Below are 25946 nucleotides of genomic sequence, written 5' to 3' on the forward strand. Positions count from 1 at the left end.
CAGAAGCAACTGCAGCTCCAATCTGATCAGTTGAAGAGTCCCTCCTGAAAAGTTAGAGATATTTCCTTCCAGGGATGTTTATTTGAAATAGGTGCGTTTGGAGGATGCAAAATAATCCATTCATATGTAATTCCATTATTAAATATAAGTAGTGATTCACCTCTGAAACTTTTTGGGTGGTGGTCACCAGCTAAGCTTCCTTTCCCAGCAATGTGCAGATCACCGTGATCATCTGCTGATTTCAAGTTAGCTGAACAGTACGATTAGATCTTTTAGATAATTTAGGCTGGCATGGCAGCAGCAACAATCTCTGTTCATGTTTTCTTCCATGAAAACCCCGCTAGTTTACTAATGGTAGCCCCTTTGTTGTGGTTTAAACCGGCAGGCAGCTGAGCACTGCACAACCACTCACTCGTCCTCCTGGGTGGGAAGGGAGAGAATCAGAAGGGTAAACAGCCACAGCTTTTGTCCAAAGCATGGCATCATATGAGCCTTTACAAAGAAAATTAACTCTATCCCAGCCAAAACTACAACAACCTCACTCATTGTGGGAACTGGATGGCTGTTGCTGTTACCAGCTGTGTCTCTCCCACATGCACTTGCTCTGTTCATGCTGATGAGTTCCCACCAGTCACATAAAGCAGCAAGCCTTTTCTACCTGAGCAGTGGGAGATGTGTTCCTTGTGACAGTCTGAATTCATTTAACGAAGTGAAATGCAATGTCCTTTTTGCAAAGAATGCTTTCTGTGCAATCTTGGCATTGTATTTCAAATGTGTATTAAACTGCACTTTTTGCAGGCGGTTTGCAGTGTCTGTATATTAAGCTCAAGCTATCAGATATCAATAATTTTCTGTGGTGGCACATAAGAAATTTTTTAATATTTATTCCTTCCCTGCCTTCTGATGAGGGGAAAAGAAAAAGAACCTTTCAGCTACTTTAACAAAAGTCTATCTGCATCAGAATGTGTGCTTTTTGAATTAAAACACTAAATTTAGCTCTGGCATTTGGTAGCTCTGGCATTTGTAAGAGACCAAGTGACACAGATTGAAGCAAGTATCTAATTCAAGCTGAAGGCTTGAATTCCTGGATATTTCTGGCTCTGCGAAAGCCAGACATTGCTTATGGCTTTTCTTGTCAGTGTCCTGACCCTCAGAATGCAGGAGGCTGAAGAGTCAGTGTTTGCTTGGTAGGGTTTTTTTCTTCCCCTTGCTGCTATAATCATCCTCCCTGCTCCCCCAAAATGTAACTTGAACAGAAGTACTGCTACAGCTGAGGCAACCTGGTAAAACAGTGTTCTAACGTGTTCTGTGTAATTCCTTACGAGAAATGTTAGCTGAAGTTTTTATTAACCACTTATAAAATTCTTCTCTGTCTACATGGAGAGAGCATCACATACAAATTGGAAAGAGATTTATAGAATGAGAATTGAAGGAATTGGCATTTTCTTTCACAGTGAAGTCTGCTTATTCTGAGTGATTATCCCACTTAGCACTAAATGGAGTTAATTCCCTCTTTTGGGGTTTGCAATATAGCATTTTTTACTCTTCATTGAAATTTAGAATGCATCTTTCAGCTAGCATGGAATTAGTTTGTCTTCTCTTCTGTTAGAGGCATTTGGATGAGGTGTAAAATATTTTCCCCTCTCTGTCACGCTTGCTGGCTATAAAAGAACTGGATGCATCAGTGGATGATTGGATAACATAAAAAGGAAAATGTGCAGTTGTAGTGGCGTGACAATGAATTTGAAGGGAAGGTGTTCTTTGTTTCTGTCTTGACCTGCATGGCTCGGTAGTGGTTTCTTCTGGTAGCCGCTGCCACTGCTGCCTGTACGGTACTTGGCCTTCAGGAGGCACTTCCATGCTGCGTTGGCCTTTGACATAAGGGCTGGTCAAAAGGTTCAGAGCAGTGCTGCAGTCACCGTGGTACACTGCCTCGTCATTTCTGTTGCTACAAGTTTTTGTGGGATTGTGTTGTATATGGTAATGATCACTGAAGGAATCCTAAGATAGCTGAAGGGACCGCTTGCCTACCTACATGTATGTAGTTGAAAACTGAATAAAAGAAAAGGCACTGCTCTGTAGGGCAACAGAGCTATAGGTTTCTGCATGTTAAGATTGTGAAAAAAACTCTTATCCCATGTTGTAAGTGTAGCCTAGATCTAAAGGCATCTTACAGGGCTTCAGATTTTTTTTTTAAGCTTTGTTTTCACATGGGTTGTTTTTGTTTCCTTCAATGCTTTGGCAACAATTTGAGACATATCCACCTAATAACTGTAGGACCTTTCTTTTTCAGGTAAGTAAAGTGAATTTCACCTTGAAAAGACAAATTCATTAGCTATTTTGTTTGTCTGTTTAGAAAAGTATATGCTTCTAAGTTGTTGTTTTTTTTTTGTTTTTTTTTTTTTTTTTTTTTTTAATTCAACTTTAACATCAAGTTAGTGAAAATAGAAGGTATATTAAAATCATTAGAGTGAGTGAGTTGCTGCTTTTACATGAGTTCAATTTTCTCCTGTGCTAAGTCTCCTGAGATCTGTAGACAGTCAGTGCCAAGATAACATTGGCACCATTTTCTTATTGCCATGGTGATCTTCAGCTCTGCTGAATACTCAAGGGAGACTATGGTATTTTAAAGCAACTAGAATTTTGGTAATTAAAAAGGCTGGAAGGAATAATCTTTCTAAACTTTGCCAGCTTGGGTAAATAAGGATAATGAATTATGTCTGAATAGGAAAGTTATTAGCCTGCTTTACTTGGGTAGCAGAGAACAATAGCCAGTGAGCAGGATGCTGGGCGGCGGAGGTGGCCGCAGCATCCCCAGCGTGCCAGCAGCGCCCCAGGGCCGAGCCGACATCTCCAGCAGCCCCCCCGTGCTCCGCCTGTACCTGGCAGGACCCTGAACATGCCAGGCCATTTTCCAATCAGGGCTGTTTCTCAGAAAGTTGGGCTCTTCTTGTCTACCCTGTTTCATCGAATATAAATTTTACACAGTTCTGAAGGCAGTGGATTTTTCAGACTTCACCTTGTTTTCTCTGCAGTGGCCTAGTTTTTGGGTTTGTAAGGTTACAGCATGAGCCAGCACGTCAGATTGTTTTATGATATTCCCAGCTACTCTTTCTCCTTTTTTTTTTTCCCCCATTCTCTTTTATGACCTTTCCAAGTATACTTATCACTGCACAAGGGCGGTGTAAAGCATGCTGAGGGGAAGGATAGCGAGACACCTGCTAAGCTATTACTCTTTTTCAGATAAAATGTTACGAAATCTTCATACTTTCATGATTTCAACTTGTTATTTCAGGTCAAATTTAACCCTTCAGCCATAGGATCTATTCTTGCAAAGCTCTCTCTCATTTTTATTGCTTGGGTAAAGTATTCTTTTGTCAAACAATTAAGCATTTAAAATGAAACCTAAGTTGTTTTTTCCTAAGCTTCCTGAATATTTTGTCAAAAATACCAATGATTTTGTTAATTAATTTTAACTGCCCGCGTCCATATGTATTTGCTCATTGTGGTCAGACGTTATCTGTTAATACTACTTGCATTTTTGTGGGGACCATAATTTATAAGTACTTCTTTCATAGTTTATGAAATCCAAGTTTGTTAAATTAAAAAATATACGAAGAAAGCAGGATTCTCCTTAAGCACAGAGTTTAATCTTGTCAGAATCCCCTTACACTTATTAAATTTTGAAAGAGATGTCAGTGTTTTGTACGTAAAACCCAATTTCCTCATAAAGTTAAGTTTGGGACCCGCTGAAGCAGAGCTCCCACTGCCCTGGTTACTCTTCGGAACACATCAGTGCCATAGACGTCCACATGGGGTTGGTGTGCACATCGCTGTCACACGTAGGTACTTCAAAGACTTTAGGTGATGCTAACTGGGGTGATGCACGCTGACTGGCCTGCAGGAAATTCCTTTTGGACTGTGTGACGCAGGAAACATAGAGCCATGGCTGGGGCCAGGCTTCAAGATAACTCTGGTGTGTCTCTTGTCTACTATTCTTTATTGATACTGTGAGGTAGATTGTGAAGAAAACTGGTTGGAAAGGTTTGGGATTGACCAGGAAATTTGTATTTGGTGTCTAATATGTAGAGGGATATTCCCTGGTTTCCTTTTCTGTGCACGTCAATAAAAATAGGAGAGAGACTGTCGGAGTTACGGAGCAGCATCACCACAGTAGAGGCAAAGGTTTGACAGCCTTGTGTGCGATTCAGCACAGCCAGCTAATGGAGAAAAATCTTGCCTTTCTGGGGGAATACAAAGCAGGTGTTGTGCATGTGTACATACACCCACCCTTTCTCCCCCAGTTCATCTGTAATCCTCCTGATTCGCATTGGACGCTACTGCCTGCTCCCGTTCTGTGCCAATATGTGTAACAACACAATTTTGCTTTTGGAGAGGTAGGTGGATTTGGACAGCTCTGTAGCAATTCCTGAGGACACAGAGTAACTTTCCCCAAATGGTTCAGTCTCTAATTAGTGGGCACAGAGCCTTGCCAAGAAATGTATTTCTGGCAGAGCTCCACTTCCACTGGTGGGTCAGGATTTTTCTGATTATTATTACTGTACTTCATATGTGATTGATTTTGTTTAACGAAGTATAATCCTTTACTTTGTTGCTTGGTATTAGTGTGAATGGAACTAATCTTTGGAGAGATGATTTTTTCAGATTTTTGTTTTGTGTCTTGTTTTGTTTGTTTTTGCATTTAAAAATGTTTTAATGAAAGCAGCCATTTAGGTAGATTAGAAGCATGCCAACTTCTCTAGCTATTTGTATTACTTTTTTATTGTTTAAAGAACGTAGCCTAACTGTGCTCTAAACTTACTGTCCTTTTAAAAAGGCCATACATGCTACCTGGCTCTGAGTGAGAGTAGCAGTAAATAAATAAGCAAAAGTCACCATCTATTTTTAGCTTAACTATACTCCTTTTCTTCTTATTTCAGTTCAAGATGAGATGAGAACTGCAAATAGCCTAAATTAGTCTGTAGCATTTATATCTTGTTAGGTTTCCTGCTTTGGAAAATATTCAGGAAAATGATTATATGTGGTATTCATCTAGAGGCTGATGAGTTTGTTATAATTATGAAGGTAGATGTAATGAGATGAAAACATCTCTTTAGGCTCTCCGAGGAATTCCTTCTCTACATAGTGCCACTGTGTTAACTATTTTCTGTCCAAAGAGATCTTCAGCATTCGCTTCTGGTTGTTTTGGGGAGTTTCCTCAAGTTCTGTGTAGGAAATTGATTGGCAGCTCTGGCATTAGTCTTTGTAGGTGCTAACTAATTAAATTCTGCATGCACATGGGTGGATAATACAGACCCCTTCACATCTCATTTATTAAGATAAATCTCCAGTGTAATTATCATTTTACCATTATTTAGCGTGCATAATAACTCTTCTTTGTCTGTTGAACAATTTTCTAGTTCCTTCTAAAACATAGACTAAACTGACGTGTAAGAACATCTTAACTCTTCGTCTTGTACAAAATTACAAATTACTCTTTACAGTTTTGGTTTGTGCTTATTTTTATCTCCCAGGAAGTTTGTTTTCTGCTGTTTCAGTTTGAAGTCTTTCAAATAGTTTGGTCATTCCTAAACTGTCTTCAAATATGTAGTAAGCAGAATGAAGCATTTATCTGAGAGAAGTGGCAGATGCACATGGGTTCAACTCACCACTGCCTGTATAAGCAGTGCGGGTAGCAAGGAGAATGAGGCTACAAGCATTTACTGTTTGACAGTTTCCTTGATATCAGTGTAGGAACAGATTAGGAACTGCTCTTTTCTTGTTTTGATGATGATTTTTGTTTGAATGATAACATTTTTTAAATCATAGAATTCTGAGGGGGACCTCAAAGCCCACTTGGTTCCAGCCCCTGCCATGGGCACAACGCCTCCCACCAGCCCAGGCTGCCCCCAGCCCTGTCCAGCCTGGCCTTGGGCACTGCCAGGGATGCAGCACCCACAGTTTCTCTGGGCAGCCTGGGCCGGGGCCTCACTGCCCTCTGAGTGAAGAATTTCTTCATAATATCTAATCTAAATCTACCCTTTTTAAGTTTAAAGCCATTCCTCCTTGTTCTTTCCTTATATACCCTGATATGTAAGGATCTCCCACATTCTTTATTACTTCTGAGTATAATTACTGGGTATTAATTTTGTTGATATTGTATGCAACAATGAATCTTGTATTCTTTTAAGATTGTTCTCAAGTGAAATTTTAAATGCTTCAGTCTCGAGACCTTGACTTGCTTCTCTTCCATCTCTTTCCAAAGCCCTCAAGGGTTTCTGTCTGTACTTTTCTTTTTTTTTTCCTGTGTATATTTCTGTGTGAGTAATGTGCACGTTTATATACAGCTGCCCAAACGCAATTTCTGCAAGTGGCTATGTATTAGAACTGGTATGATACCCTTATATTCATGTGAGGAAGGATCTCTAGAGATTAGTATGAAACTGGCAAAAGCTTCCATCATTTCGTTTGATAAACTTGAAACATTTCTCTCTCTTCTTGGCCATTTTATGATAGTGCTTGCATATATGTTTCCATAAATCAGGAGATCACTATACATAAAGGCATACGTCCAACCTGCATGTGCAGCTTTCATTAATCCTTGCCGTGCTTAGACATTTCTGCTTTCCACCTCTCTGTGTTTGTTTTCGTGTTCTCAATTTCATTTCTCCTTGCTGCTTCTCAAGTCTTCTCATTCAAGCTCAGCTGCTTTCTTATTTTTTCTTTTGTCTGGCCATCCATACCTTAAAGTACAGCAGAACAGGTGCCTACTGTTACTGTAGTTTTGCAAAGGTCTGGATTACTTGTATGTGGGGATAACAATTCTTAAAGGAAGACATGATTTGGGTATATATTTCTGCCATTCTTTTGTACATTTCTGCTGTACCTGTACAAGTGGTGGTTTCTGAAATCTCACACGTGGGCTATTCTGGTATGGAATTGTGTAAGAACAGCAGAAATTTCACCCTTGATTGCAGGGTGATTCTCTATCTAATGTAGAGGCATTTAAGATATCAGTGGAAAAAAGAGCAAGAGTTCTTCCTTTGTGAGACATAGTATATTCCCTTTACTGCATTCCCAGGTGTTGCTGTCATATTTCTGAAGGTTAGAAAAAATTCGACCTGGCATGGAATGTTTTGAGAGTCTAACTATGTAGATACTAAGTCATTATTTGCTTTCGATACTTGTAGCTATGTCAAGCCACAGATGGCAGCCAAATCAGGCACCGAAGACATTAGGTTTGCTCTCAGCAAGTTGAGATCACTACCTGATCCACACTGGTACTAAACAAAGAGGACTGGGAGGCATTTAAAGAGACACTAATGAAATGGTCTGGTGGGTTTTAAACATATTTTATATGAGACTGCCATTCTTGTGCAAGATGTATTTCTAAATAAAATATAAACAGTTCCTAAATTTGCTTTCTTGCCCCTCTCATGTCCCTCCTCTTTAAACCCTTCATCTCTCTTGATATAAAGTGATGATATGGTATAGAAAAGGGGAGAGAGTAGCTTTTCTGCAGTGACTTAAACAGTAAATGTGTGTTTACTTTGCAGTCACAGAATGAATGTCGACTCAAGGTAGAAATAATGCATTTGCAGCGTGTGAAGGTTTGGTTGAACAACTCAGCTGTGCTTGTAGTTCAGTATGTGTGTAGGAGCACTGAGAGAGACTTCACAGAAGTGGAGGTGTTCTCAGCTGTTGTCAATTCATCTGGGGCTCTGAAGGAATGCATAGCAAAAAAGGATGTAGCATTCAGGTTTGTGAACTAGACTATTTTATCTTTGCAGTCCTTGAAAATGAAAACAATTGATGGTAGTCAGTAAGATCAGGGTGGGCGTAGCTGTGGGAGCACCTTTTGCAGCGATACCCACACCATTCAGTATGCAGTAGGCAAAAGAGTGGGTTGGTTTATCTCATCTTCTGTTATTACAGCTAATTTCTTGCCTACGTATCTCCATTTCTGGGAGGTTTACTGCTTTGTTTTGTATGTTTGTTTTTTTTGTTTGGTTGGTTTTTGTTTTTGTTTTTTGTTTTTGTTTTTTAACCTTGAATGCTATTTTCTTACGTGCTTTGTTTTTTGTTAGTAACTATTCAAGATCTAGGATGAAGTTGCAGGCAAGTGTTTGTGTGCTGATCTGTATTACGCCTCATGAGCAAATCGGTATTACATTTATCTAAGTGGTAGGAAAGATACGGCTTATCTTTTGGATTCCAGGTTGATCTGTAAAAGATATTCTTTCAGTAAGTTTTTACTTCAGAAATGCTTTTGGCATACCTTGTCTCAGGTTTTGCAATCAGGTCACCAATTAGATTATTTTAAACCTTTAGTCGCTGAAGTAGGGTTTTCAAATCAGTGACTAAAGACACAGATAACTTGTTTTGTGAAATGCATGAGCATCTAAATGCCATAGGTGTTTGTATTTTTGAGTGTTGGCACAAACTCATGGACAAAATGTTTTTTAAAAACGCATGTTGAAGAATTGGAGACTACTATATGACATAAAAGCGTGCTGCAAAGCTGTACTGCAGAAAAGCTCCTAGGTGATGAGCAGTGCTGTGCTTTAGAAACAGTTCCATTCTCTGCATTTTATACTGTTGAGAGTAAATGTTCTACTTTTCTCTTTGTTTCCTTTGTTTTTAGAGATTCCATTTTCACCAGAATTTCATGATAATACCCAGACATGTTTAGTGGACTTGTCACTTTGGTCACTTTCGACTTCTCATCATTGTTCCTGCTGTGTTGTCTTTGTTTTAGGGCTTTCTGATACAGAAAGTCCTTGTATTGGGAAGTAATTCTTAAATTAAGTCTGTCTTGTGAGAACCTTACAAGTAGATATTTATAGATTTGCATTTCTGAAGCTCCATATTTTATTTGTTGAAATGAATAGGTGCTTAAATAGCACACAACAGCACAAACTAATAACAGTGATTATAGTTGAGGACAATTCATTTGATTTCTTCTGAAGAACATTTGGTGGTGAGAACGTAAATGGTATGGCTTTAGTAACATCTGAAATGAAGCTTTTAGCTAGAACTTAAATGTATTGCCTTTCTTTTTTTGGGGGAATAAAGAAAAAAAGGATGTTAGCTGGCTGTGCAACTTTTGCTTCAATTTGCCTTCATTTTATAGTTAAATTTAATATTTAGTAACAAGGAAATTTTGCAGGAACTTTTAATGTCAACTTAAAAGAAAATAAATACTGCGAAAACCAGGCCATTCACATCACCAGTAAAGATGAAAATTTCATTGGAGAGTCCTCCTGTCCCTGCCAAAGTGACCTTGGTTGGTGCAAAGATGACAGAGTGCTTTCCTGGCTGTGCCTGACAGCAGTGTGATAGCAGCACATTTGACAAATCGCTCACATTAAAATGGGGGGCACTTTCGGCAGCACTGGCGTCCCTATCCATCAGTCCTGATTACTACACAAACGTCAGCCATGGCACAGAGCGCATTTGTCAGAGAGAGTAAAAAGCAGTTGTTAGTAAGAGCACTACCTGTCATACTAATGGACTTAAGCTTGCTACATCCTAACTTGCAGGAGCCAGCAGATTTGCAAAAGGCCTTGACCAGTACTTTGAGAAAACACTTTCTGTTTGTGGAGTGCAGTGGGATAATTAAACAGGGAGAATTAGTAACTCTGGGTATGGATGACTGAGAAGTTTCTTGAGTGCTTTGGCTTTCTGAAGCATATTTGAGAGACTGTTCTGCAGAATGCTTAATGCAGGAGGGAATCAAAACGGGTACTGTTAAAATTCTTTGAAATTCCTGACACAGATAAAGGTTTTCTGGATGCTGGTTTTGATTTTAAAAAATAATTTTTAAAAGTTAGAAGAATTGGGTGTGAATTAACATTTTCAGTCATGTCAATCTGTTCTTGTATCTTTCACCCAGCTTTCTTGAGGGGGATATATATGCACTTCCAACCACTGGGAAGCTTAAAACCATATCATAAAAGGTAGATTTCTTTATTATAATAAGAACATAAATATGGAACTGTTCTGTTTTATTGGAAAATAGGTCTACCTTAACTTACAGTGCTTGTTTAATTTTATCAAAGAAAGATGCTTTGAATACTTGTTTGCCTAGCTAAACTTGAGATACGAGCCTTTGTTACTTCATTTTGCATGTCTAGTCTTCTTGAAATGCTATTATTCTTCAACACAGGTGGAATAAGCCTTAGCAAAAAATAAATACCTGTAAATCTGCACCTCATCCAGATCAGATGCAGATAGAAAATCCTTTGTCAAGTCTTACAGGCAGAAATGGATGTACTGTGTGTTGTTTGTAAGAATATGTATAGTCCATAAATAAGTTTATTAATAAACTTTTGATCAGACTAGCAGTTTTCTTCATCTCTTGGTAGTATGCATAGTTCTCAATTTAAGGAGGAACAGAGTAGGAAAACGTGCTGAAAATTCCTGTTGTAAGAAGTAGAACTGTTTTCTGTGGGTTGATGGTGGCTACTTTCCTTTGTTTTGGTTTTATTAGTCTATATAATTCATAAAACATAAAGCTTCTGAAGATTTATGTCACAAGGAATTCTGCAGAACGATCATCATTTTATATTAACTGAAATCACTGTATATGGTAGTTTATTACAGAATCACAGAATTTCTAGGTTGGAAGAGACCTCAAGATCATCGAGTCCGACCTCTGACCTAACGCTAGCAGTCCCCACTAAACCATATCCCTAAGCTCTACATCTAAACGTCTTTTGAAGACTTCCAGGGATGGTGACTCCACCACTTCCCTGGGCAGCCTGTTCCAGTGTCTAACAACCCTTTCAGTAAAGAAGTTCTTCCTAACATCCAGCCTAAAACTCCCCTGGCTCAACTTAAGCCCATTCCCCCTCGTCCTGTCACCAGGCACGTGGGAGAACAGACCAACCCCCACCTCGCTACAGCCTCCCTTGAGGTACCCATAGAGAGCGATAAGGTCGCCCCTGAGCCTCCTCTTCTCCAGGCTGAACAAGCCCAGCTCCCTCAGCCGCTCCTCGTAGGACTTGTTCTCCAGGCCCCTCACCAGCTTATAAACCAACTGATTTTATAAGAGTAGGACTATCCCATAAAGAAGCTGCAGAACTCTGGTATTAAATTTATATTGTAAAACTGGCATTCATGAGTGTTTACTGGAAACGACTCTTCTGTTTGTCACTCATTCATTCATTAGTCAGCATGAAGTGGATAATAGATCTAATAAACGTCTGCTATTTTAAATAGTTAATTTCCGATTATTCTGTTCTTCCTAACATGAAGCTCTATATGAAGGATTTTTGTTTGTTTGTTTTTTAAATATATATATAAGCTCAGCTTGTATATAATGCTCAGTTATAATGCTCAATTTTACATTATTTTCTCAAAAATTAGGTGTGTTATAACTGAATCACTTGTGTGACTGCAGTCATCCTACTTCTCTAACTGTAAGCATTTTGAATGTTTTTTAGGAAAAGGACATTTAAAAATGTTTTTATTTTCCACTTGAAGAAGATACTGCACAAAAACGGGAAAAACGGTGTTGATATTCAGCTGTGTAGTTCTTCTTTAGGTGACCTGTTGGTCTTACAACACGGTTGTGATAGGAGTGGACAGACCACAGAGACCATCTGACAGTGCTTCTGAACATCCTCAGCTAGTAACTGTTACTGGTTGTATAAGGGAGTATTTAACTGAAAATATTGCTATGTCACATTGTCAGCATTTCAAATTTAGGTCATGGGGTTGTTGTGGAAGATTCTTTTTAGTTCTGAAGTAAATATGTCACCACCTATGAATGTATCCTTATGATCCGCTGCTGCAGAGGTTTAATACAAAATAACTGCCTTTTAAAATGTGTAATGTATATATGAATGAAAGTTGTGAGACTTTAAAGGCAGTGTTAAGTTTTATTTTCATGATAGGAGTAATTTTATTTTCATCAGATAATCATTATTTCTGCCCTTGGCAAAGGGAAACTGAGCTGTGTGTTTGCCAGTGAAGACCTCAGTGTCCTGGTGAGCTTAAAAATGCATGCAGACACTGCTTGTCATTTTAGAGTTTTGTCAAAATATCTGTTAAGATGATCAATTGAAAAAATCATTATTCTAATTTTATAGAATCCTAAATATAAGATTATTTTCCTCACAGGAAAGTGAGAATCGTTTTCGCAAATAAATATTCTAGAGGGAGGGAGTCATTTAAGTTCAAATGCATTTAGATATTTGAAGCTCACTGTACAGAAGTCATCGTATACATTGGTCAAGCTGATGTGTTTGAACAAATACCCCTAGTTTATTGTTGTGTGTGCTCTGTGTGTGAGTTTAAGCTTTTCTTCTGCTAAATTGAAATTACCAGGTTCTTGCACCATAAACTTGAAGACAGCTCACCCTTCCGCCAGCACTTTGAATTATCTCTAGAGCATTTGATGCAGTCACAAAGTTTGCTACCAAGCTGGAACAGTGTGGGGTAAAGAGCTTGAAATATGGGTGTTCTTAATTGGCTTCTTTATAGTTAAAAAAAAAAAAAAAAAAAAAAAAGAGGCCTATTAGTATTAGTAAACGTGTCCACTATGTTTTTGTTAACCTGGCACATAGTTGTCTTGTTTCTTTATAATCTGTCTGCATTGGGAGGTATTAGCCTGATTATTTTCACCATCTTAATTAAATGAAGAATGTATTACTGAAATCACATCTCTTATTAAAAATGTAATTTCACCATGTTTCAAAACGTGATGCTAACTCTAGTTTTAGTTAATCAGACTCCATTGAAGCAGTGCTCTAAGCCTTTCGTGCATCTGCAGATGTCTGGTAGTAATTCTGACGAGCTTTATATGTGCTGGTTTTACTAGAAAGATCCCATTACAATTATATTTTATTGGCTAAAAGTGATTATTTAACTTCATCTGTTCAAAATAATCTTAGGCAGAAGATTCTCTAGGTATTGTGTATTATATTCATCACCGTATTGTATTCTGGTCTGAAGGAAACTGTAGATTTCTGTGCTTTTGTATCAATACAGGCAGTGGCTTGGGAAGGAAAACAATCCTTCCGTGTCATGGCCTCCTTGCTCTGCCTCTTTTCTTCTGAGTAGATGTAACCAGTTGTGGCTGAATGTACAGTAACAGATTTCAGTCATGTTTTGGTCACTAAATTTGAAAAGTATCTCTAAATATATTTATTATTGGAATTCCCACACAACCAAAACCATACCACATGTAATATTCACTGCACCAATGAAAATCTGCAATTAGCTCTTTGAAATTTGATCTTCTTCCAAAAGAGCAAAAGTCAGGTTAACAAACTTCTGTAACATTTTTATGTCCAAAACACGCCAGTTTAGGTAAGAAATGAGATTTCCAATGGTTTCATGACTACTCAGCAAGAACGCTGAGCAGCCTGTCAGGTTCTCAGATTGGCTGGTGTCTTAGGAAGGTGATGTAGAGTCTGAAACCCATAGGATTTTTATTTTTTTTTCTCCTCTTAAGGCAGCATGAACAACGTGTAAGGCAAATTCTGGCAGGCTGTCATCGAATCTGTTGAAAATAATGAAGTGTGGCAGCTGGGTTTTCCAACTAACTCTAATCTTCACCAGTGAGCTCCTCTAACAATATTTTTACTGCATTCCACTGCATATTGGAATGCAATTATAGGGATATATGAGAAATGGTTAGCCTAATGGCTGTTCTGGGGGCTGTTACAGAAGCCCTGAGGTTTGTAGATTACAGCATCATTATGTCTCAGAAGTTAATAAGGGAGGGGTGTTGTCAATAGATGTTTCACAAAGGCTTTTAAAGGAAGTTCAGCAGTGCAGCAAAGAAACACAATGGTGATAGTCTACACATTGAATGTTGTTTTTCTCAGGTATGGCAGAAAATACGCAGAGCTGTGGGAAACTGGTAAAGGGACTGAATGCCATGTAAAATAGTGTCTAACTTAGAACTTCTGTGCTATAGTAAGAGGAGTGATCTTTACAAGTGCAAGCCTTTCGGTTTATGAAGTTGTACTTTGATTACCAAATCACTTATTTCAGTATTTTCCTTATACATAGTTTATGGATATTATCACTTGCATATTTCATCCCTGTCTTGCATGTTCTCTATCTATTTGCATAGTCTGTAAACTGTGGTAGGGATCATCCTTTTGCACATGGTTTAGAAGGACAAATTGTTCATTCTTCGCAGTTCTCATTCTGGCACAGCTAGCAATAGTGTGTTAAAACCTTACAGCCCACATTCATTCAAATGTCAAAATTGGGGAATTTGGCCTTAGCTGATCTTTCTTACTTTAAATCTATACATGTGTCTGCTTTTTCAGACTTTTCTATTTATATTAAAATTTCAAGGAGACAGGAAGATATTGAATGTGTCAGAGTTCACTGCTAAAAATCAATATTTTGTAGAGGACAAGCCCTTTGTTCAATATACTATGTTTTGAACAAACATTAGCAGAATCATAAAAATTTGCACACTTCTGTTTGTACATGACTTCAGTGGTTTCTTGAAAGGAATGTCTTTTTTTTTTTCCTTGAAGGTCTCATTATTTAGTTTGGAAATTTTACTTGTCCTACACTTGGTAGTGTACTTATCTTTTTGTAATAGGCTGCTTGAAAATATTGGAACAGTAGTCTCTGAAACTGGTTGAGTTAGCTCTCCTTTAGGTTTTGATGAAAAATACTGCTTGCTTATGCACAGAATTTCATAGTATTTAAAAAAATCCCATAAAAGATTACTGAAGCAGATGGAGAAATTACAAGAGATGTTCCAACCAACAAGCACATTCTCTAAACTATTTATATAGTTATTGTTAATAGCATTATATTAGTTTGCCATTTCTTACAAAGTATAAATTTAAACTTTATGAACATGTGCAAACTTAATGAGTTAGTTAAGATAATGCTTTCGTTTTCTTGTACAGTTTGATCTATCTGATTGGAAAATAATAAGGTATTTCCTCAGGGGGGTAAAAAGATAAATGCTTTATTTATCTGTATATAAAAATGTATGTGTGTGAAGAAATATTGTCAATAAATTTAAAATTCAGTGACAGTTTTGTTCTATTTTATACTGCTCTTGTTCAAGCTTTGTAGTACATTTTGTTAAAAATAGGATAGAGGAAGCAAAAAGATCTTCAGACGTGACAATTGCTTAAAGTGGTGTTTTCAGTGATGGAAAAGACAGCAGTTCCCCAAGGAAGAAAAAACAGCTTTACAGTTATTTTATTCTCTATATGTACACATCTGAACAGCTGGAGAGAAGTCTGCTTGAGGTGGGAATCATCACTTTTGTTGATGATTGTTTTGCCTTTCATTTATCTCTCTCTGTATTTTTGAAACTGCTGCTAATTTGTCAGTATCTTTGGTATTTTTTCTAATGATTTAGCATGGAAATACGTACATGTATATATATTTCTTCACAAGATGGAAATTAAAAGAGAATATTCTGGACTAACTAACTTAGTTTCACTAAAGTGAAACTAAATTTCATTTGAATGTATACTTCTTAAATATTCAGAAAGATTATTTTGCTTATCATTCTTCTAATGTGAATCTGAATGTGATAAAATGTGTATTGCTAGGAGAAGATATTGCCAACTATTGTATCCTTAACACTTATCCGTACTGTGTTTCTACTGAAAGAAATTGAGTCTATGGAAAATATTCTGAAACAGATTTCAAGTATTAATTCTGAAAAGAGTTATAATCTTATTATTAAATTAAGTTTATTCATTTGGTAGACTTATTAAACTCATGAAAACTCTTTGGTACACAGAATATCATTCCACATGACAAAAACTTGCTGCCTCTTCCTTCTGGTCAGGTGGATATTTTTTGCTTCTTATTGTTGCTTTGTTGTTGTTACAATTGCTCTGATTGTAGTGAAGTTGCACCACTTTGTCCTTCACAAGAGAGCCTGTATTTGTCTCCAGTTTATATATTTCCTGCAAAGGGATCTAAGATTGCCAAATTTAAATTTATTTTTTTGGAAAATAATAACTATGATGTGAGTTTTAGCTCAACAGAGTAATATTCTCTTAAGGATGCAGAGTTACCTCTACACTGGTTTCTCTTCCCATCTGTTTCTTATTCTCTATTCGTACTTTTCTGGAACATGTTGTAGATGTACATGGAAGAAGATACGTGTATTATTTCTCTCTGCTGCAGATGCAGAGCAGTTGCAATCCTTAGATATAGGGCTTTCTGTACAATTACAGTAAACTTGGGTACAGGAGTCGGGTGGGTACAATCATCTTTCTACTGAACTAAATGGCAAATTTATTTTTACTTCAGCAGATAGGAATTTCTCATTGGGCAAAGTTAGATATCTTGGTGAAGTCCTCTGTTGTTTCCCAGTATTTCGAATAATTCCCACCTGGCAAACTCTTTGAGCTGCTTCTGAGGGTTGGCAGATGGTGGTTTTAGTAGAAGAGCAGGGATGCACAACGTGGAGTAACTGGAGATGGGCACTCATCACTTGGAGATAGCTGCTGCCCAAGCTGTGTGGTAAGTCTGTAATGAGTATAGAGAGGGGCAGCCAGCACAAGGGTTGCTTCTATTGTGAAAGCAGTGATGCAACTACGAGGTGGCTTTGCTGTTAGCGGAGAGTTGTGACTGGGTGATCTCTTCATTCTCCATGATGTTGCCTTTGAAATCTTGTTAAGTGAAACATTTTCTTTAGTGAGGGAGGGTACTCTGTTTGTGGAAAGCTCCCTTGTACCCCTTCTGCCGGATGCTTGCGTGCTGCTCATGGAGGTGGTTCCCTGTGGACGCCTGCTCTGGGGATGCTGTCTGCAAGGAGATGGCTGCAGGAGCATGTTACTCATGCTCTACCACTTGTAGCAGATGTCATGCTGACTGAGGCATCCTGCTGGAGTTTAAGATTCATCTGTGTCTGGGTGAGCAAACTGGGACCAAATATAACTTGAAATGAATGGCTCTTTCTTCCTTTCCCTTTCCCTTTCCCTTTCCCTTTCCCTTTCCCTTTCCCTTTCCCTTTCCCTTTCCCTTTCCCTTTCCCTTTCCCTTTCCCTTTCCCTTTCCCTTTCCCTTTCCCTTTCCCTTTCCCTTTCCCTTTCCCTTTCCCTTTCCCTTTCCCTTTCCCTTTCCCTTTCCCTTTCCCTTTCCCTTTCCCTTTCCCTTTTCTTCACAAATTTATGGCTCAAGAAGTGACAGGTTTTGAAATGTGAAGTTGAGGAGGTTATTTGGCTTTGGTTGCATTTGATATTTGATAAACTAATGAGAAATGATAAGGAATGAGGAATGAAGCAGTTCAGCACAAATGTCTCTAAATAAGCATTAATAAAAGAAGCTAATAGCTACAGAGAATTTTGCTGGGCTAACATACATTGAACTGTGGCCATATCAAAAGTAAGTTTTTCTGAACTCTTGATGAAAAATTCAATACCTGATTTTAATGCTAGTTAGATAGTATTTTGTATATAGATGAAGAGCTTTGGTACCAAAATATTTTGGTGCCATGTTTAACATAAGTATTTGTAGTTGAACTTTGGCACCGGTAGGATATAAGTGAGTTGCTGCCAGCAGGGCTGATGCGCTGAGGAGTCAGAGTGGGGCAGGAGGACTTGAGATTGACTCGTCTCAGACTTCAGGTTCTGAAATGACACGCTTAATCCCCATGAAAAGGGGACTTGGCAGTGCAGTTTACATACTCCCTCCTAGTAATCTGAAAAGTAGCCATGACATTGGCTCCGGAGGGAGTTGCTTGGCAGCTGTCCCTGTGTGTGTGTGTGAGAGAGAGAAAGAGAGAGAGAAGGTGCTGCAATTAGTGACAATAGAATGTGGAGAGGGAATACAGAGGAAAAGCCTGAATTTTATTAAATGTTTTCATCAATAGTTAAGCAACAAACCACATGTAACACTGAATTAATTACAGAAAATATTTGTTCTTCTGCAATGCACTTAATGTGTAAATACTACTAATGACAGTAAAGACCATTCTATGTTACACATAAACATGGATATGAAATAAAGGTATATGAACATTGTGTGGCATAATTTCTGTCCATTTGACTTCTGTATTCAGTATTTCTTTTCCTTTTAATTTGGAGTGGAGAAAATAAGCTTGAGGCCCCTTTGAGGCTTTTTGGCTTTTGAAGATGTACACCACGGATTGTTGTTGTACGTATTAGATGTGGAAGAGGTTTTGGTTTTTTGTTCCCTCCACTTTGGGCTTGCTAAATAGTACATATGTGTTCGTAAGTAACACTTTCCCTGACAGAAGTCCTAAAAATAGTGTAATTCATGACAAAAACTGGCAATGATTTCCATGGTAGGAAAATAGAAATGGCTCATAAGCTAATTTAGCATTAAAAATATATTTTGAGAACTACTACGGCTGCTGGTAGTGATGTCATTGCATGTATATTCAAATATTGTACATATTACTTTTTTTTCTGATTTTTAAATACAGAGTTTATTTTGTTAAAGTAATATCTGCACGGCAGGCCATGTATTTTATGATGATTATTTCACTTCTCAGTCTACATAATGCTACCCAAAGGCATGCTGTGCTAACCTAGAAATTCACTGTCTCGTTGTTCCTGAATAACTAGATGAACTAATAATAACCTGAAAGTATATCAAAAGTACACTTAGCTTGAGGAAGGGAATGGTGTCTTTATATTTTACTTGAAAATTTTAATCTGTGAGTTAAATAAGTAGTAGCTAGGATATTTTACAGCAGGAGTTAGTGTGAGCTTCTAATGTGCCGAGCGGGTGTACAGCACAGTAGGAGGAAGGCGCTTTACATCTGCTAGCAGTCTTCCCAGTGCAATAAAGAAACGGAGTTCTCGTCCTTCAGAGAAAGTGTGTCAAGTCTTTATCTGCGAAAATAGCTCTCCAAATGAGGTTTCCGGAGGTGAAAAATAAATGAGATCAAGTTACTCATTTTGTGTGTGTTCTGAAAGCAGACAGCATTATTTGCACAGCGCTAACCTGGGAGCAGCGACAGACGTGGTTTTGTATGACCAGGAGATGTTAATAGATAACATAAATGAAAAGCCAAGTTAGCTACCATATTCAGTAAACACCAGTGAGTGTTTAAAGCCTAGAGCAGGCTTTGGGATAACATGGCTAGTAGTGGCATAGTGTGGCTTATTTGTATGTTAAGAATTGGCTTAATTTCAGATAATCCCTTCATCAGTACTTGAGAGAAGGAAAACGTAAAGCAGGTGGAACATCAAGGTGTCTCGGTTTCTTCTCTACCTTCTGGCATTTCCCATCCAGGCCAAAGTCACAACATTATCATCACAACAAAGACTCCCCAGATTTGTGACAAGTGCCATCAATACAAAATGTAAAATCCTTCATACTGTTCTGTGAAAGTACTTGCAGATGTGGAAGAAAGGTTTTTTAGCATATTCCTGAAGTGGTTGCTGTCTGTGGCTGTCTGAAGGATGCATTCCTCTTCACTTGGTCTATTCATTAACAACTTAAAAAAATGTGGCACATCATCTGTTTCCTTGTCACTTCAAGATAGGCTGGGGGCTGTTGCTTTCCTTCTACAGTTTTTCTTGCCAGTCTTATTTTCCTTCATATTTTTCTTGAAACACTTTCTTCTTTTCACTTGAAAACCTTTACTGTAGGAACTGTCATAAATAATATCTGTATCATAATACAGTATTGATAGATTATTTTGAAATGTAGTGCATGTTTGCGATATGCATGATTGAAATGTATGCCTGGATTTTATTCCATTACTTTGAGTTGGGTTGAATATTTACTAGTTGATTTACTCTAGCATTTGTGTAAGAGTTATTGTGGGGTTTTTTTGTTTGTTTGTTTGTTTAAATATAAAATAAAATCTAGATACCACAGTCTCTTAGGATAACCAGCTCTAAAATTTGTAGTCCTTATGGATAGAAACACTTGACACTGTCTTGCAGGACTGAATCACTAGTCTTGCCTTGGGGCAAGCATCTTTTTAGTGTCTTTTCATGGTGCAGATTAAATTACTATAGAACATACCATCTGGTGCGCTAGGTGGAAATCCTTTCTAAGAGTACCACATACCTTTATATGTTATCCCTCTTAGCTAAAGAAAGAAATTTGATTTGGTTCTTAATTCACACGTAACAAATCTATGTTTGTTGTTCCACATCTTCTTTTCTTACCTCAACAAAATTTGCGTTTAGCAATTGGCTCCATGACAGTTGATAGCAGAGTTAAGCTGACAGATCTATTAATTTACTCTTCCTCCCCTATCCCTCATTTTGTAAAGGCAGATATTGGCTTCTGTTCCTTTGGGACTCTTCGTCCTCTCTGAGTGTTCTGAGTTGACCATTAATTGGTTAGATTTTTTGTCTCTTCAAGGATTTTCTCAAAAGCTGCATAGTCAACTTTGTTATTCTTGATTTGAATATATGTTGCCAAAATATTCCTTAACTCACTGAAATATTTTTTAAAATATTTCCTCTGACACAGATTCTCTATTATGTTGTATTTCACATTTCTCATGATCAACAATAAAAGCAGGAATTAATAACCTTACTGCATTATTAACAGAAACAACATTAAAAAAAAATCCATAGCAGTAGTATATAAATTGTCAAGACTGAAAACGTGTTCCAACAATTGAAGTTCATAACAAGCAGCATGAATGTATGAATTGTTTTGTTGTGGTAGCTGACTTGATTTGATGTATATACGAGTAAAACTGAAAAATTTATTTTCAACATTCAGCACATGCATGAAATATTGTGCTATCCACAGTGCTTTTGTCTGTATTTGCTAAAAGCTATTGTATAGAGTAAGAATAAATATAATAGAAAGAAAGAAACTCCAGAAAAATGTTTTGGTGGTGTTCTCTTGATATTTGTTTAAGCCAAGTGCAGAAGATGTGCATTTAATCCTCTTGTCATTAAAACAATTAAGTGTGCGTTTACCTTTGTGTGTGAGTATTCTCATTCACTGAAATGAGACTGCTTATGCTTAAAACCTTTAGCGAGTCCATATAAAAGAAGAGGGTTTTGTCCCTGGGTAACGAAATAGCACTGATGACTCCATTAGAACAAACATGCATACAGTATCATTGAATTTATGTTCTTATTGCTTCCATTTTTCAAACTTACAACATTAAAACAAGGGCAAAGCTATCTCTAGCCTTTAGAGTTAAGCTAAAGAAAAGAAACCTCTCATCATAATCCTGATTGTTTCAATTATGTTTTTCCATCCTACTAACTAGATAATTCTGAAGACATAAAACATAAGTCATGCAAAGGAGAAGTCCAAAAAAGCAAATAAAACAAAAAACAAACAAACAAAAAACCACTGGTTCTGTTGTTCCTGCTGTATCATTGTAGTTATAGAGTCATATTTTAAGGATGTCTATTTGCTGTTGCTGTTTGCAATAAGCTTTGTATGCTGCTTCAGTGAGATGTTGTGTGAGTCAGTTATCTGTCATACTGCATCTATTACAAGTTGAAAGTCTTGATGTCTTTTATTTATTTTTACCTTTTTTGTAAGATTACTGGGACTCTGTTCTTTAAGATACTCTCAACAGTACTCATGTCCTTATTGAGTGCCAGTTATGCTTTGAGATTTATTTATTTTTGTTATGTACTGAAGAACCATAAATTGTCATCAGGTCTTATCAGAAGAGTATGTAGTGTTATACCCTCTAAATAATCTTACAATATTTACAAGAGAAACATATAAGCCATCTATAATACTTTTTGGCACCATTCACTGTGGAAGTTTTTGTATTAAATTCTTAGTCTTGTTTTAAAAGTATGTCACTTGGGAGTAAGTGATATAGCCATATCATCCATGTGCAAATTTATTAATCCAATCGCTATATGATATCTTAACACAGTCTGAATGTGGTAGCAATTTGATTTTCCCCTTGTTTCTTTGAGTTATTCTTTTACAATAGTAAGGGTCTTGAAGTGTTAGTGGCAAGAGCAGAGCCTGAATAGATTAAACAGGTATTTTCTCCTAAGCATTCATACAATTTCTGAAGCAGTACTCTGGAATTTTCTGTTCTTCTTTCTTACATGCTCTGAAGTTTTTTCCTCAGCCTGGCCAGAAACACCACATGAGGCCATGTGGTAAGGTAAAGGACCCAACTGCTAAGGTCTTCAGCTGTTTGCTAACATTGGCTAATGTTCTCTAGTGAATTATGGCTTAATACTTCAATGGCTATTGAAGGAGGTAGGTAAGAGATTGCAGCAGTAGTTTGAGAAGGCTTATCTCATACTAAAAAGTTGTTTCATGACTTTTTTTTAAATGAATTCTTCATATTTAAATGTACAGCAAAGACCTCTAGAGAGTCAGATTTCCATATAACGGTGTTTTTTTCCTGTGCTGTTGTATGTACCTGTAGGTAATAGCAACTCAGCATCATGATGATTTTTCCTGCACCCTGAAAGGCATTAAGCAGCAGAAGAGGTAGCGGACTCATTTCATACCAATCAATGGATTTCTTTCATAGCACTGAGTAATGCCGCTGGCACAAGGAAGAGAGAGCAGTATGGTCTATGTGCCATTCATGCACCACACGACTTTCTGAAAGTACTCCAAGAGATAATGCACAGACAGCAATATCACAGTTAGAAGCTTCTGAGTCTTTGTTTCACAGTCAGACTTGTAGAAGCATGTTCTCACTTAAGTATTCCATTTTCCAGCAGTTTGTGGTTAATAGTTTTATCCCGTGTTCCTAGCCAGAGCCTTAAATATTTTCCATAGTGATTTTGTTAGTGCATGGCTAATTGTCTGGGAAGAGATTAGTTCATTTGTCAATCCTTGTCTCATTTCTGTTAGGGGAATATGAGGGTCTTGGTCGGGAAACTGCAAGACAGAGAACAGCACTCTCTTGAAACGGGCTTGTTCCCTTATATTTTAGCACCAACCATCAGAAATTTATACTCCCAGAAAGAATGACACGGGTGAAAGAAGAGTACCGCTCTTGCCGTAAGATTTTAATCCTAGACAATAATGTTCTAAATGGGATACAATTCACAGTGGTGCGGAAATGACCACAAACTTATGTAGGCTTCTGTTAATCTTGTTACTTTTTCATGGCTATGACAGATGTTCAGTGGGGAAGTAACTTGTCATGCCTTCTGAATTTGAGAGTCAGTGTCATTCTGAAGAGCTCAAATGTCATTGTAAGGAAATAAACAGGAAGATGTACTACAGAGAAGCAATATCGAATTAAAATTGGCTAAGAGGATATAAATGTAATTAGTGAAACACATTTTCATGACTAGTAAAATTAGCACCCATTTATACATGTTACACACTTGAACCCTTGTTGACACCTGAGGCTGGGAAAATAGATCTGCTAATCAAAACATGTAATTATATCCTATGAAGCTGAAGTAACACACTGAATCTTTGCACTTCATGGTGTTAATGATTTGGGAAACTCATTTACCCGATCACCTCAGTTTGTCCTTTCTTGCCGCATTTCTGTTCCCCAAAATAGTAAGGTCAGAGCCATGCTAAAGCGATTAAACATTAGACGTATGGAAGAGTGAACATCACATAGATTATTAGATGGTATTGATATCATTAAAGAAGAAGGTGTTCTCATGAGTGGAAAAATCTCTGGTTGTAAAATAAGCAAAGCAAAATAAATTAAGTATTAGCTTGCTGGAGAATTAGAATTCCTATAGACCTTGAGCATAGTTAGGGAGTTGATAACTTGTAATTTCCCACTGGCATGACCCTTAGCAGCTGTTTTGAGAGTTGATATCTGCATTTAATTGAGGACAATGATGGTCTAACACACACCAAAAAAGGAGAGGAGGGGAGAAGTATAAATGTTGGGGGGGTTGGGCCTATACGGGAGAATTACAGAGAAATAATAGGATATGAAAAATGCTCAGTAAGTTTAATGGTATGATAATAGACCTATTTATTTTGTTTTACAACTCAATTCCAAGGTAGCACTGTGGAGATGTGAGAGATGAATAATTCTAATGTAGAAAAACAACTGATTTCATCTTCAAATACTAAAGTATGGCACTGTAAGTGAAAGGTATGCTGCTATAGCTATAGATACAGCTCCCTTTCATCCTCTGCTTTGTGGATGCGGTTGGCACAAATTAGAATTGCATGGTGGGGAGGCAAGAAGGGTTGTAGATTGTAATTGTGTGATGATTAAAAGGAAGGACCAGAAATGAACAGATTCACTGTAACATTAAAATCATCTTTAGCTTTAGTTCTTGCAGTTCAGCAGAATCTTCAGGCTAGTTAGATTTTAAAGGTGATTGTAAAAAGGAAAAATGATTCTGCTGTAGGACAGATGTAATCCATTTTGATTATGCATCTCTGCTAGGTACCTCTGAATAACCATTCCTAAGTATCCTTTTAATCACACTGTTTTTAATATATCTACCTGTTCTAGATGAACCAAACAAAAATGAAAATACTAATTTATAGCATCCCTATTTTACCATTTCCCACTTGCATCATTGGTAGACTCAGTGACATTGAATGACAAAACACTCATTCTTCTTCTCCTCCTCCCCTTTCTAAGCAAAGATATTTAAAATTTTAAAATGAATAAACATAGTATATGCGGTGGTTATTAACCACAAGGTTCTGTGAAGAACATTGTAGCATAGAAATGCATTTGGTGAACTGATGTAGTTATATTAGCATATTTACTGTTAAGATGATTCTTAGAAAGCTGGAAACAAGCAGAAAATTCACAACTTCTAATATTTCAAGGTAAATTAAGTCAGTATCTCACAGTTCTGTTGAGACGATTTTCCTCTATACCATAATTTCATGTAAGGGAGACTGCAGCAATATTTACATACTGTATTTGCTGCATGCAATATAGGTGCTGTCCTGAATTTCCCACTTATATCTATTAATCTCGCATTTATAGATATAGACTCTATCTATAGATGTAGACATCTATAGATATATCTATCTATATATATATATAGATATATCTATATATCTGATATATCTATATCTATATATCTATATATCTGATATATCTATATATATATAGATATAGATATAGATATAGACATCTATAGATGGATATAGATGGATGTCTATAGATATAGACATCTATAGATGGCCTGCAAAAAAACACAATTTAAGTTTTAAAAAATTATACTAAAATTTTTGTCTTCAAATAAAATTAGGTAGTCTAAATAATTTGTCTAAAGAAATAGATGTGATACAATAATATTTATTATTGCATCGAATCAGTACCTAAACACAGGTACTCTAGCTCACAGATGTTCCATTACTATTAGTTGCTGTTATTTATATACCAGAATTGTAGTTGTGTTCTCTCTGCAATGGGGTGTATGGCAAATCCAGTGTATAAGTTGTCACAATTACTTGCTCAAAATGTCAGTGTGCTATTTCATTACTAAGAAGGTTCCATTTCTCCATTTAAGTAGGTAGGATTTGAGGGTATGAATTTCAAATGCTGTGGCCCCTTACGCACTCCTTACTCTAATTTGGTGATGTGTTGTGGAATCTGACTTGAGTCTGTGTGCAATGAGTGGCCTTCCTTGGACGTGCAGAATCCAGGATCAAATCAAGAGAAATTTGGTGAAGACCAGTGGAAGCTGGCTCTAGAATGTGTGGGCGCAGAGATGTAGGCCTGCAGTTCTCCTGCAGACTTGTCGCCTGGGTTGAGCAGCTCTTGCCTTTGTGCACCCAAGGGTTGCTCATGTTTAGTAGCATTTACGTGTGATATTTACCCTCTTTGTTGTGTCAATTTAAGTTATCCAGTCAGTCCAGAACATTTTTCAGCAAGGTTGTTTTTACGCAGGATTCCGGTGATGAGAAGGGAGTGCTAATTTTGTAGCTGAAGCACTTGATTTCCTTACCGAGTTAGTAGAGAGTGGCAGATAGACCTTTGAAGGCTTGCTAGAGGAAGGCTGCTGTGTCATGAGCTCACCCGTTTCAGTGAGGCAGACAGATCTCCCTCCCAACAAGTCTCTGCTGTGCCTTTTTCTCCCACTGCCTGCAGAGGA

General features: G+C 37.4%; 1 protein-coding gene across 6 annotated transcripts in view; it reads left to right on the top strand.

The window, feature by feature from the left end:
• The window catches only part of TENM2 (teneurin transmembrane protein 2), a gene marked incomplete at both ends in the record, with an annotated part of 523490 nt that overhangs the window by 182131 nt on the left and 315413 nt on the right, over nt 1–25946 (top strand). The gene's annotated exons all lie outside the window — the stretch shown is intronic.

This window comes from Netta rufina (assembly GCF_964035555.1).
Source record: "Netta rufina genome assembly, chromosome: 14".
Taxonomy (NCBI): domain Eukaryota; kingdom Metazoa; phylum Chordata; class Aves; order Anseriformes; family Anatidae; genus Netta; species Netta rufina.